This window comes from Myotis myotis, unplaced genomic scaffold (assembly GCF_014108235.1).
Source record: "Myotis myotis isolate mMyoMyo1 unplaced genomic scaffold, mMyoMyo1.p scaffold_m19_p_4, whole genome shotgun sequence".
NCBI lineage: Eukaryota > Metazoa > Chordata > Mammalia > Chiroptera > Vespertilionidae > Myotis > Myotis myotis.
The window spans coordinates 66,377,351-66,391,392 of record NW_023416346.1 but is presented as its reverse complement, the minus strand read 5'-3'; the positions used below and the strand labels follow the sequence as shown (position 1 = coordinate 66,391,392).

Sequence of the window (14,042 nt, the reverse complement as noted above, 5' to 3'; positions counted from 1 at the left end):
ATAAAAATGAGGATGACTTTAGGGGGAAACTGTGCTTCAATATAATTTATAATACATAGTTGCAGATATTAGACTCTAATTCAGTTAATTAATTTCAAAATTTTATTTGTCACTCATAAGCGGAACTGAATCTTCGATTTATTCCTTTCTCTATTAGGCATACTATAGCTCCTAGTCCCAATTTTTACAACTTTATTTTTGTCATGTCACATTTTATCTTCTGTCACTGGGTTTCTCTTACTCACATTTAAATAACTCTTTAGGATGTTACATATGCAATTCCTTGGATAAGAGCCAAGACTTTCATTGGTTCCACCACCCATTCATGGTCTTTAAAGCTATCATTGAGAACCAAGTAAGTCTTCAAGCTAGGTAATTAAAACATTCCCTCCCTTTCTCTATTCTCCTTGAAATTTGTCAAGAGCAAATGAAAAATCTTGTCTTCTCTACAAAAATTTGTGTAATTTGAATTATGTCATGCTCTTTAAGAGTATGGTCTTTTATATGATATGTGTTTGTCTGTGCATTATATGTGGTGTAGTATTCCTTATTGGCATAAAGAAAGTAAACGCATATATATATACACACAGTGGGGCCTTGACTTGCAAGTTTAATTCGTTCCGTGACAGAGCTCGTTAACTCAAATTACTCTGTCAACTCAAAGCAAAAAATCGGCCTAGAAACGGCTCGTATCTCAGAAAAACTCGTTAGTCAGGACACTCGTAAGTCAAGGCCCCACTGTATGTATATATATATATATATCCTTATCTAATAAAAGAGAAACATGGTAATTAGCGTACGACCGCTACCCTTCCCATTGACTAATCAGGGCGATATGCAAATTAACTGCCAGCCAAGATGGCGGCCGGCAGCCAGGCAGCTTGAAACTAACATGAGGCTTGCTTGTTCAGTGACGGAGGAAACCAACGTTCCCCGCCTGCCTTGCCAGCCTCTGAGCCTGCAGTTTGAAACATTGTAACAAATATAGAAGCTAAACAAAACCCCAGAAACCTGCTTTCAGCGAGCCGGGATCTCAGAGCTGGAGTTATACATTGTTTCGATTATAGAACACAAACAAACCAGATTCCTGCTTTCAGCAGCAGAGGCCTAAGAACTGGAGCCAAGCCTCAGAGCTAAAGCTGGCCCAGAATAAAAAAAGAAAAAAAAGACAAAAAGGAGCGGTTGGGAGCTTCAGTCACCCGCCAGCCTGAAAACAGCCCTCAGCCCCTCACCCAGATTGGCTAGGCACCCCAGTGGGGACCCCCACCCTAAAGGGTGTGTGACCAGCTGCAAACAGCCATCATCCCCTCATCCAGTCTGGCCAGGCACCCCAGTGGGGACCCCCACACTGAAGGATGTGTGACCAGCTGCAAACAGCCATCATCCCCTCATCCAGGCTGGCCAAGCACCCCAGTGGGGACCCCCACCCTGAAGGAGGTGTGACCAGCTGAAAACAGCCATTATCCCCTCACCCAGGCTGGCCAGGCACCCCAGTGGGGACCCCCACCCTGATCCAGGACACATTTCAGGGCAAACCAGCCAGCCCCAACCATGCACCAGGCCTCTATCCTATATAGTATAAGGGTAATATGCCTCCCAGCACCAGGATCAGCATGACAGGGGGCAGCGCCCAAACCCCCTGATCTCCCTGCAGCTCTGTGTGTGACAGGGGGCGGGGCCACAACCTCCCTATCCGCCCTGCTCTGTTCCTGACAGGGTTAGTTGCCCCAACCTCCTGATCAGCCCTGCTCTGTGCCTGATACAGGGGAACTCCCCAACCCCCTGATCGCCCTGCGGCTCTGTGTGTGACAGGGTGTGGCGCCCCAACCCCCTGATGGGCCCTGCTCTGTGCGTAACAGGGTAAGGAGCCACAAACCCCCTGATGGGCCCTGCTCTGTGCATGACAGGGGGTGGCGCCGCAACCTCCCCATAGACCCTGCCTTGAGTGTGACAGGGGGAGGTGCCCCAACCCCCCAATTGGCCCTACCCTGAGCGTGACTGAGGGTGGCATCGCAACCTCCCAATCCGCCCTGCTCAGTGCATGACAGGTGGCGGTGCCCCAACTCCCCAATCGGCCCTGCTCTGAGCCCGACCAGGGGCTGCACCTAGGGATTGGGCCTGTCCTCTGCCACCTGGGAGCAGGCCTAAGCCAGCAGGGCGTTATCTCCCGAGGGGTCCCAGACTGAGAGAGGGCACAGGCCAGGCTGAGGGACACCCCCTTCCCCCGGAGTGCACAAATTTTTGTGCACCGGGCATCTAGTATATATATAAAGCAGGATCACATGGTCTTAGAAAATATTTAAAACCAGTTGAAGCTTGGCCCAGGCCAGTGTTTCTCAGTGGTTAGATTGTCAGCCCATTCATCAAAGGCTCATGGATTCAATCCAGTCAAGGGCATGTACCTGGGTTGCAGGTTTGCTCCATCCCTAACCCAAGTCAGGGCACCAGGGTGCATGCAGGAGGTAACCAATCTTTGTTTCTCTTTCATATTGAAATTTCTTTCTCTCTTTGTTTCTCTCTCTCCCCTCCTCCCTCCCTCCTTTCCACTCCCTCTAAAACTAAATGAAAAAAAAAATCTTAGGTGAGCATTAACACCAACAAAAAACTGATTTAAGTTTGATTGATGCCTTTATAGTTATTACCATAAAACGCTTGTTTTACCCAGGTTTAAAAAGTGTTTATGTTATGATCTTTCATTGAATATGTTTTATAACCTTCCCAAGATTTAAATTTTAAGAGACTTTTTCTTAAACCTAGAGATGACTTTGAGTTATTTCAATAGACCACTGGAATACCTCAAGGATTTGTTCTCTTTCCTTATAAAAAGAACTAGAAGCCCAGTGCATGAAAATTTTTGCACTGGAGGCGGGGGGGGGGGGGGGGGTAAGGTCCCTAAGCCCGGCCTGTCTCCTTTGCAGTCAGAGAGCCCTCAGGGGATGTCCAAGTGATGGCTTAGGCCTGCTGCAAGGAGTAAGCCTGAGCGCAGTTGGATATCCTTAGCGCTGCCATGGAGGAGGGAGAGGCTCCCACCACCACCGCTGCACTCACAGCCATCAGCCCTGCTTGCGGCTGAGTGGAGCTCCCCCTGTGAGAATGCACTGACTACCAGGCGGCAGCTCCTGCATTGAGTGTCTGCCCCCTGGTGGTTAGTGCACATCATAGCAACCAGACTTTCTGGTTCTGTCTTTAGGATCAATTTGCATATTAACCTTTTATTATATAGGACTAGAGGCCTGGTGCACAAAAATTTGTGCACTCCGGTGGATCCCTCAGCCCGGCCTGTACCTTCTCACAGTCTGGGGACCCTCGGGGGCCCCTTCCCCTGGCTGCTGGCACCAGTTTTCCTCTGGCGCCTGGAATCTAGGCCTTCGCTCTTCGCCAGGAGGGGCCAGGGCGGTGGGCAAGGGGCTTAGGTCTTCTCTCGCTGTGCGGGCCCAGTGGCGAGGCTGAGGCCGGCGTGGCAGGTGAGGGGCTTAGCTTTTTTTGTTGTTGTTGCTTTTTTGCCAAGGAGAGCATGGGGTCCGTTTATTGAGGGGTCAGTCAAAGGGGGGGATGGCTAGGGTGGGGTAGGGCAGCAGCTTTTCTGGCCCCTGAGAAACCCAACTTGAGTCCAGGGCCTCGTCCGCTTCGAAGCCAAAGTCTTCCTCCACCTTTATCTGCAAGGGGGTCAGCTCCGGAGTCAGTGGGACTCCCACTCAGCACCCTTCCCGTGGCGCTCGCCTCCTCTTCCGCCCGCTGGGCCCCTTGGCAAGGGCCAGGCTGCTGGCTTCTGCAGGTGCTGGCGTCCTTCTGGGCGGGGACAGCCCCTCTTTCTCCAGAGACTTGTTCTCAGCGTTGCCTGGGGTGAGGGCATCTGTGCCCTGGCTGCCCTCGTCCTCCAGTAAGATGGTGAACTGGCTGGCCCAGTAGTCATCGCCGTAGGAGTCCAGCACCCTCATCAGGAACCTCCGCTCCTGCTAGAGTCTCCTTGTTATCCTCTGTACCTGATGGAGCCTGTTCAGGCCTTGCTCGTTCACCTGCTCAATCTCCCTGCAGCGTCGACCCAGCACCTTGTACTTCCTGCGATTGAGTTCCCATTGATGCCGCCGCCGGCCTTGGGCTGCCTCCTCCTCTTTGTCTCGCTCCTGGAGGCTGGAGCTGCCCAGAACCCAGACACGAACTCCACTTGGGTCTCAAGCTCCCTCTCCAGGATGTGACCACCGAACAGAGGAGGCAGCACCAGCTCCGAGCCAGGAGGTGCTGAGGACTCCTCAAAGCCCACGGCTGCCATGGTCCCCTCTCTCTGCTCCAGCTCCATTCTTCCCGGCTCCCAGCGCAGACCTTCCAACCTTGCAAACCTCTAGGTTAAAGTGGCTCACAAAACCACCCCATCTGATTCCATGGCCAGGCACCTGGGCCCCGGCTGCTAAGCCTCCTGGGAGTTGTAGTTCTCTATTTCCAGCTCGCCTCCCTCGCCCCACCCCCACCCCGAGTCCTGGCTGAAAGGCCCTGCTTGCTGGTCTAAAGGTGTCTGAGTCGCCTCCGTCTTTATTCGGGTCCCAACACCGCACCGTCTGACCATGGAGACTCTCTGCTAGGGAGGCCCGGACCTCTCTGCAGACTCTCTGCGGGCCCCAGGGGCGTGGCGGAGGCTAGCCCAGCGGGCTTCCCTCTTTGCTCTTCGCTCCCCACACCTGCCTTCGCTTGCTGCTCCTGCGCCTACATATGCAAATTAACCGCCATCTTTCTTGGCAGTTAATTTGCATATTGCCCTGATTAGCCAATGGGAAGCATAGCGAAGGTACAGTCAATTACCCTTTTTGTCTTTTATCAGATAGGATAAGTGTTAATTAATTAAGTATATTTGATATGCTTGAAACATGGGGAATTTTCCAAATAAAAAATACCAATAACTACATTCTATTTGTATAGAACAAATAGTGGATGCTCTAGAGCAGTGATGGTGAACCTTTTGAGCTCGGCATGTCAGCATTTTGAAAAATCCTAACTTAACTCTGGTGCTGTGTCACATATAGAAATTTTTTCATATTTGCAACAATAGTAAAACAAAGACTTACATTTTTGATATTTATTTTATATATTTAAATGCCATTTAACAAAGAAAAATCAACAACAAAAAATGAGTTTGTGTGTCACCTCTGACACACGTGTCATAGGTTCGCCATCACTGCTCTACAGAGTATATAAAAATTTCCAAGAGTCTATGAAGTCCTGATATACAGTCTGCTATAATTCTAATTGTTATCTTGGAATGTTATATCTTACAGAAAAACAAAGTTCTTTATCAATTGCAGATCTATAACAATGCCATTTTAAGTTTATCATTTATAGACAGTCATTGTTTTACTCTGATGTATTTGCAAATATCCTACATCTTTAGAAAGATCAATGAAAAGTACTCTGACTTATTCTAAATTACAAGTTTTTAAGCAGGTAACATCTTTTAACTAGATGAAGATTTATAGAACTTGAATACTGGATTCATGGAAATTCTGGTGAATAATCAGGATAAACAAAAATTGATTATATGGGACTGAATGAACTGAAAGTAAATATTATTTTTATGACTGTTCAAAATATTGCTGATTTTTAAGTGTTTTTGTCTTCCAGATATAAGGAAAGGTGTTTTTTTTTGTTCCCCTAGAGCAATTTGGTAAATTACACTCTCATAAGCAATACTGAAGCATTTATATTTTTCTCCCTACCTAATCTCTCCATAATTTGGTAACTCTTAATGAGTACTATTATTTTCATGCCAATATGTTTGTTTGCATGCATCCAATAAGAATTTGTTCTCTTTATAATAAGATTCAATTGTAAACTGGTTTTATTAACTAAGACTTTGCTGGAATGTCATGATTGAGAGAGACATGCCTATACTCTGCACATCAGCATAAAGATTTAAGGAATTAAGAATGACTTTGGAAGCTGATAAAAGCCCCTTGGAGAAATGGTACTTGCTTATTCACATGGTTCATGGAAACCTTTCCAGGTAAGGAACAAAGGTTTTTTTCCTGAGAGATGGCAAAGGAACCTCAAAACATTTTGGGGGACCTCGAGAACTTGAGGAATTTATCCAAATCCATAGGTATTGCAGGAAAAGCCTGTGGGCAACTATGTGGCTTTTCTTCTTTGCCCTGAGGGGCTAAAGTTCAGTTCAGAGGTTCCTTAAGAGATTCTAGCAAAGCAGATTTAAGAGAGCCTATGTGATCAGTTGCTACTCTTTCTGTTTTCATGTAAATAATCAGGCCAAATTGAAGCTGGATTTAATGCTGCAAATAAATTGGTTCTAATTTGGCTTTTGGATAAAAATGAGGATGATTTTAGGGGGACACTGTGCTTCAATATAATCTATAATACATAGTTGCAGATATTAGACATTAATTTAGTTAACTGATTTCAAAATTTTGTTTCTCACTCATAAACTCAACTGAATCTTGAATTTTTTTGTTTCTTAGATATTTTGCTACAACCCATCAAACTAATGTTTCATTTTTATCTCATTCTTTAATTTGAATTATTGAGAACTAAAACTTTTCTTTATGAGCTTTGCAATTGCATATTACAGCCAAAAGACCTGATATAAACTTGGGAAATCACAACAACAGCTCATACTTAAGCAGTTTTAGTGACTGATGCTGTATAAACCATGCAGATTTACGTAAGAACCTGATTAATATGGGATTTTTGGACTGGAAACATGAGGTGTTCCCCTGTGCAGGATGGTTCCCGAGCTCTTGTCCGGTGGAGTCAAAGAATGAAACCATGGACAGAAGGTAGCAAAGGTGGAAATTTATTGAAGAATAAGTATAGACTCCCATGTGGGGAGGAGAAAGAGTCCCACCAAGTTCCTTTTTCCCTGGTTTATAAAGGCTGCAGTTTTTGTGCTTCGATATCCCCTCTAATTGGCAACTATTCCCATTTGGTTTGGTCACTAGACCAACTCCTGAGCTCAAAGGTCAAACCTCACATGGGACATATGAAGCCCTCCTTCTTTATTTTGTAAATATAGACCTTTTGCTACTCCCAGTTCCCTTGTCTTATGGAAATGTGACTGCTCTGCCTCTCCCAATTTCCCTGTCTTATGGAAATGTAACCTTCTGCATCTTTGCAGCCTGTGCTTTTTCCATGGACCCCCTTAATTTTAAAAATTCCCTAAACCTGCCTATTTTTATGCTAAAAATTCCTATTTCATGATGACATCACCAGAGATAGTCAAACTGCAGGTAAGAAGGATATCAGTTTGTCAATGCTTGATTCATTCCAGCAAAATAAACTTTTAATGATACATCTAAAAATCTTCTCAACTGACAGCCTTACCGACTCAGAAACTGGTTTATAATTCACTCTGATCATTAACCTTTGTTTTTCCTTGTGTTTTCGTAGGCATGCCCTTATTAAATACCTGATTGCTTGTTTACTACATTGGGAAAGGAGCAAGGGGAGGGGAAAATATTATAGACATGCATTTGTGCAGCTTTGCAGGTAAGCTGCAGTTTAAGATTCCCCAGGAAGTCACCAGTCTATTCCCTGCAGATCACTGGGGGAAGGGACTGGACAGGGTGGAGAATAGACACATGCTCAGTAAAGTCTGAGTGGCACAGGGAAGGCATTTGTCTGTCAGTCACACCTGGGAATAGGTCATTGCCAGAATAGACGTGGCCACTATAAGCATGGAAAGATTTGAGATACTTAATCTCCTAAACAAAAAAGTTTGCTCTTGCCCTCTTGGATACTGGCACACTCTCATGACTCCCCTGCACTTGACCACATGGCTCATGGCCATGTGGACTCTGAAAGGGCAAGGGCTATGCCCTCCATCTTACCCCGGATCCTCCATTTTGGGGCAGTAGCCATTAGCCATGTGCTCAGCAAGGAGCTTCTTCCTTGAAGCCCAAGCCTCTGCTAGCCACACTTAGGATTTCTTTAAACTAACCGATGACAATCAAGGGAAGTGCGCGCCATAGACACAACCACATCCTGTGTAACAAGACCCCGACTTGCACCTGGCCAATCGGCAGGGCCCACAGTCCTCTCTCCTCCCCTTACTCCAAGCGCCCTATAAAACCCCTCTTCCCACAGGGGTCTCTCTCTCTGCCTCCTGCTGCTGCATCGGCGAGTGCAGTGGGGGAGCTCGAGCTAGCTCAAATAAAGACTCTTTTTGCTTTTGCATCAGATTCGGCTGGCTCCCTGGTGGTCTTTTGGGGATCCTGAAATCTGGGCATAACAGACTCTACACAATGGACTAATGGACTGCAACTAGCCTAATGTTGTACCAGACCCAGTTTCACCATGAAAAGGAATTTGAATGCTGACTTTACTTATAGCTCTACTGAATCCCCAGCTACACGTCTTCCAGGACTGGATTAAGAGATATTGGACTTTGGAAACACAGAGATGTAATTCTGATACCGAATTTTTGAACTGGAACCCAGATCCTCTGTCCACCGGAATTGAAGAATGAATCCACAGACAGAAAGTGGTACAGAAAAGGTGGAGATTTATTGAAGAACAAGTACAGACTCCCACATGGGGAGAGTTAAGAGTCCCATGGAATGGACTCCCATTTAGGGAGGGAGAAAGGGTCCCACTGAGTCCCTTTTCTCTAGGGCTTATAAAGGCTGCAGTTCTTGTGTCCTGATATCCCCTCTGATTGGTCAATATTCCCCTTTGAGTTGGTCACTATAGCAACCCCTGAGCTCAAAGGTCAAACCTCACATGGGACATGTGAGGCTCCCTTGCCTCATAGTCCTTCCATTCCTCTGGGCTTTCTTCTTTTCCATCTGAATGAAAGGCTTCCTTCTCTTTATTTTGTAAATATAGACCTTTCTTGGCTACTTCCAGTTCCCTTGACTTATGAAATATACCTGTTGCTACTTCCTTGTCTTATGGAAATACAACTGCATCTGGCTTCCTTGTGTTATGGAAATGTACCTTCTCCCAGTCTGCAGCCCCAGGCATTTCCATGGACTCCAATTCTAAAAAGTCCCTAAGCCTGCTTATGTTCCCCCCAAATTCCTGCTTCAATTCTATGCAAATAAAAATCACTCATCCTCCTGTATGAGTCTCAGAAAATTATGTTTCTTGATATGTCATAAGGACCCCACGCTAAGCACCCAATGGGGAAGAGGACATCTCACTTCCACTGATAATAGTACCATATAAATGTCAATACAAAAATCCTGACCGAACTCCAGTAAACTGAATTTGATAGTATATTGCAAGGATTATACACCAAGACAAATTTGGATTCCTTTCTAGAATGCAATAATAGTTCAACATGCAGAATTCAGTCGTTGTAATACAATGTGTTAACATAATGAAGAGAAAAAATGCATGCACTAACATCTCAGGACTAGAAGGAAATGACCTCATCATAATAAAGATCATATATGAAATTTCCACAGCTAGCTTTATACCAAATGGTAAAGAAATGAAAGCTTTTCCTGTAAGGCCAGGAACAAGACAAAGATATTCACTTTAATCACTTCTATTTAACATAGTTTTGGAAGTTCTAGCTATAATATAAAGGAAAAAGGCATCCAAATTGGAAAGGAATATTAAAAATTATATCTGATCATGAACTATATGTCTGATATGCAGAAACCCTTAAAGATTCCACATGCAGAAAAAATAAAACTTTTAGAACAAATAAGCAGATTAAGTTGTGAGACCCCCGAAGAGGGACCCTCACTCTGTCCCACCGATCGACGGTGACCCCAATCAACCGCAGGAGACGTCACTTGATGCAAACAGCAAGAGGCTTTATTCCAGCACGCTGGGGCTCAACTCATACTCACCCAGGAGCAGAGGAGTTGGGCACCCAGCAAGGGGTCTTTCAGCTATTTATATGCAAAAATCACACATCAGGGAGGGGTGGCATGCAGGAGGGTAAGAGGAGAACAAAGAAATTCCAAAGGGGTCTGGTTTGTGTCTTGATAGGGATAGGGCATTCCTGCCTGGTGTTTTTACAACCTGTTTATCTCAACAGTTGATTGAAGCCCAGTTTACTCAGCCTGCCCTTTGTGTTGGGGCTATCTCCTGGAACAGCCTTAGGGAGGGCGTCATTCCCTCTATTCCTATCTCTAGTGGGGGAAGCCTGGGGAGTTGAGATCAAACAGGCAGCTAGGCCTGGCAGCTGGGCCTGTGCAGTTTGTAACATTCTTTTATTCTTTCATTCCCCCATTTACTTTTTGGTAAGTTCTAATCATGGAACTTCTGTCTCTAGACATTCCTTTTCGAAACTATCTCTCTGGCGGAGAGACTGTTATTGCTGCCTGAGCACTTGTACCTGCACAGCACTTATTCTTTCTCTGATAAAGGTGACCAGTCGGTTTAAGATACAGTGCCCAAGAGTAAGAATTAAAAGCAATATAATAAGGGGACCCATAAGGGTGGATATGAGGGTGGTGAGCCATGGAGATCGGTGGTACCAGCTTTCAAACCACCCCTGGTCGGCTTCCCGGTCCCGTTGCCGTGCCTCTAACCTTTCTCTGAGTTTAGCCATGGAATGTTTGATCACTCCTGAATGATCTACGTAAAAACAACATTCTTCTTTTAATGCAGCACACTATCCACCATCTTTTAAGAATAGGAGATCTAAGCCTCGCCTATTCTGCAATACTACCTCAGATAAGGAGGTTAGTGACTCCTCTAATTTTGTGATAGACTGTTCTACAGCTTTTAAGTCTTCATCTACCGCTACCCGCAATTCCTCAATGTATCGGGGAGTTTGAATGAGCGCGGTCGTTCCAGTTCCTACCCCGGCTGCCACTCCCAGTCCCAACAGCACTGCTAGCGTGAGTGAGATGGGTTCTCTCTTCTGCCTTCGGGGTTGCAGGTCAAACTCAGCCTCAAAGGAACCCGCGTCGTGGTAGATGACTCTAGGCACCAACTGCACAAGAACACAGTAGTCTGTGGTGGTGTTGAACACCAAAGAGGACACACATGGAGCCAGCCCCGTACTGCAGGCCCACCACCCACCGGGGGCGGGGGGGGGAACCAGATAGTGGTTGGTAATTGTTGGGTAGCTATCTATGGTCCGGCTGCACAGATGCTTACGGTTTGTGGCAACTGTACCCAAACAGGTGCCTTGTCCAGAAACTTCTGAGGGTGAGTTTACTGTTTGACCCCCAGCTACAGGAGTCATGGGAAGTAGTATTGTTAAAAACTCCTGAGAAGGCGACTCCTTCATAGTAGGGAGGACCTGATGCCAGACATAACCAGCAAGACTCTGTCAAGTCAGGATTGGAGGCATTAAGGACACTGAAAGCTCCCTGTATCAGGTTAAGGAACCTCTGCCCTGTGCTTGGAATCTCGGGCGTGTTTGCTAGGCCAGGGGCCGAGGCGTGGGTGGTGGTTGTTATCGGGATGAGCCGAGGCTCATCATTAGGTCTGTTTGTCGTGACTCGGGGAGAAGGCGGCCTGACGTGGGCAGTTGGCGGCCGCTGTTCGGACAGGCCTGGGTTGGGCCCCACTTGGACGGCAGTTGGGGCTTCAACTTTAAGCCTGATAGAGAAGGTAAAACCCTTGTCCCATCCTGACATATAGAAACGGAATCCCCATGTCCTTCCTTGTATCCAAGCCCGGGCCCGTCTCCCCCTCCCCGTGAAGGAAATATTGAGGGGGTTTGACCCCGCCCCAACACTGCTTCTTTTTATGGATATCAGATCCCAGGAGGAGGTGGGATGCCAGTCGGCCTCTCCAGTAGTTTCACATGCCCATTGTTTGCAGTAGAAATTCTCTACCCCCCCGCCCCCCGCATCTTTTTGCCTCGCTCCTCGATCTCCCATCTCGGGGGCAAACATAGAACTGTGTTAGCCGCATCCGGCGTTGGGCAGGCGAGTTACCACAGCCAGGGGCGTCTGCAATATACTGGCCTCGGGATGTGGAGCCTTGGGTAAGTGAACGCTTTGCTAAGTAGCGATCAGATTCTGATGGAACCTCCTCATAGGTTATACTGGGGATATCCCAATTGTCTAGTCCAGCTATTAAGGCGCAAATGTCTGGGGTTAAGGATGGCCACCAGGCCCAAAGGGGGCTCTCCTTGGAGGTGCTCCATATTACATCCCCAGGCTGGGAGATGACCTGCCAGGTGAGTCGGTGAGGGGCATGGGGGTTGGGGCTACTCATCGGTGGGAAGTGCATTAACAGGAGCAGGAACACCGTGGATGCGGAGCTTGAGGGGGTTGTCCATCTTCTCCACTTCCCACGCGGGGTCCGGTGGTGGCGCGGGCTTGACATGTGAGGCGTGGATCCAGGCAGCGACACCATCGACCTTTACTGCAGTGGGAGTCGTTAGCAGTACTATGTACGGTCCTTTCCACCTCGGTTCCAAGCTGGCCGCACGATGGCGCCGAATATACACCGAGTCTCCGACCTGGAACTGATGAGGCACTTGTAGGTCTCCTGGCTTGTAAGCCTCGGCCAGCTGGTTCCACACTTTTCTCTGCACAGTCTCAAGGGCCTTTAATCTGGTGTACAGAGATTGAGAAGAGTAAGACTCTGGGGAGGGAAGGTGCTGCATGGCAATGAGTGGGGGGTGAGTCCCATAAAGAATTTCAAAAGGAGTTAGCTTGAGGGGGCCAGGAGTATTTCAGACCCGGAATAAGGCAAAGGGAAGGAGGACTGTCCAGTCTGTTATGCCAGTCTCTATGGATAATTTAGTCATAGCCTCTTTTAAAGTTCTATTCATCCTCTCTACTTGCCCTGAGCTTTGGGGCCTGTAGGCACAGTGTAATTTCCAATTGAGCCCCAGGATTTTGGTCAGTCCCTGACTTACCTGGGCAACAAACGCAGGGCCGTTGTCCGACCCAATTACCTTAGGCACCCCAAACCTTGGAAAGATGTCTTCCAGTATTTTCTTGGCCACCATCTGGGCAGTCTCCTTCTTGGTGGGGAATGCTTCGACCCAGCCTGAAAATGTATCTATGAATACCAATAAGTATCTGTATCCATACCTGGCTGGTTTTACCTCAGTAAAGTCCACCTCCCAGTAACTCCCAGGGCGGTCTCCTCGGAGCCGTTTGCCTTGAGATAGCCTGCTGGGCTGGGCGTTCACCATCTGGCAGGGCCTGCATTCCTTTACTGTCGTATCGGCGAGCTCTCCTAGTTTCATGATATAATACGGTGAAGATTGGGCAATAGTTCTTAAATGCTTTGGGCCCAGATGAGTCAACTTATGAAGGTGTCTGAGGAAAATTACAGCCTGTTTTTCTGGGAGGATTCTTTTTCCTTCCGAGGTTTCCCGGATCCCCTCTGGGGTTTCCAGGTGAAATCCTAATCTATCCATCCTCTCAAGGTCCGGTTCTGAATATTTAAAGTTTCTAATAGAGGGGTATATCTCGTCCTCAGGGTGAGGCCTTGGTGTTTCCCCGGTCAAGGATAGAATGTTAAGTCCCTGTGCCGCCTGCTTGGCTTCTCTATCAGCCCTTTGGTTCCCTCCGGCAACCCTGGACCCTCCTTTTTGATGTCCAGGACAATGAATAATTGCCACTTTCTTTGGGAGGTGAATGGCCTCTAACAGGCTTAGAATTTCCTCTTTATTTTTGATTTCTTTCCCGGCCGAGGTCAATAGCCCCCGCTGCCGGTAGATAGCACCATGGACATGGGCGGTGGCAAAGGCATACCTGCTATCAGTATAGATATTAACCTTCTTCCCTTCGGCCAATCGCGGGGCCTGAGTCAGAGCTACTAACTCGGCCTTCTGAGCCGAGGTCCCCTCAGGCAGGCTGCTTGCCCAGACAGTTTGCTCATCGTCCACCACCGCCGCCCCGGCCACCCTTTTACCTTCTATTATGTAGCTGCTTCCATCAGTGAACCAGGTCAGCTGAGCGTCTGGCAGGGGTTGGTCTCGGAGGTCCTCTCGGGTCCCCGTTTCTTCTGCCAGTATCTCTTGGCAAGTGTGCAGTACACTCTCCTGGGTGGACGTGTCTGGCAGTAGGGTAGCCGGGTTGAGGACGGCAGGCGGCCCGAACAGGATCCTGTCTCCATTTAGGAGGAGACTCTGGTAATGTGTCATATGAGCGTTGGACAGCCACCGG

General features: G+C 47.5%; 1 pseudogene; it reads right to left on the bottom strand.

Annotated features, from left to right (window-relative positions):
* Positions 1-3,505: 3,505 nt before the first annotated feature.
* LOC118654695 lies at positions 3,506-4,310 on the bottom strand (annotated as a pseudogene).
* Positions 4,311-14,042: the final 9,732 nt, after the last annotated feature.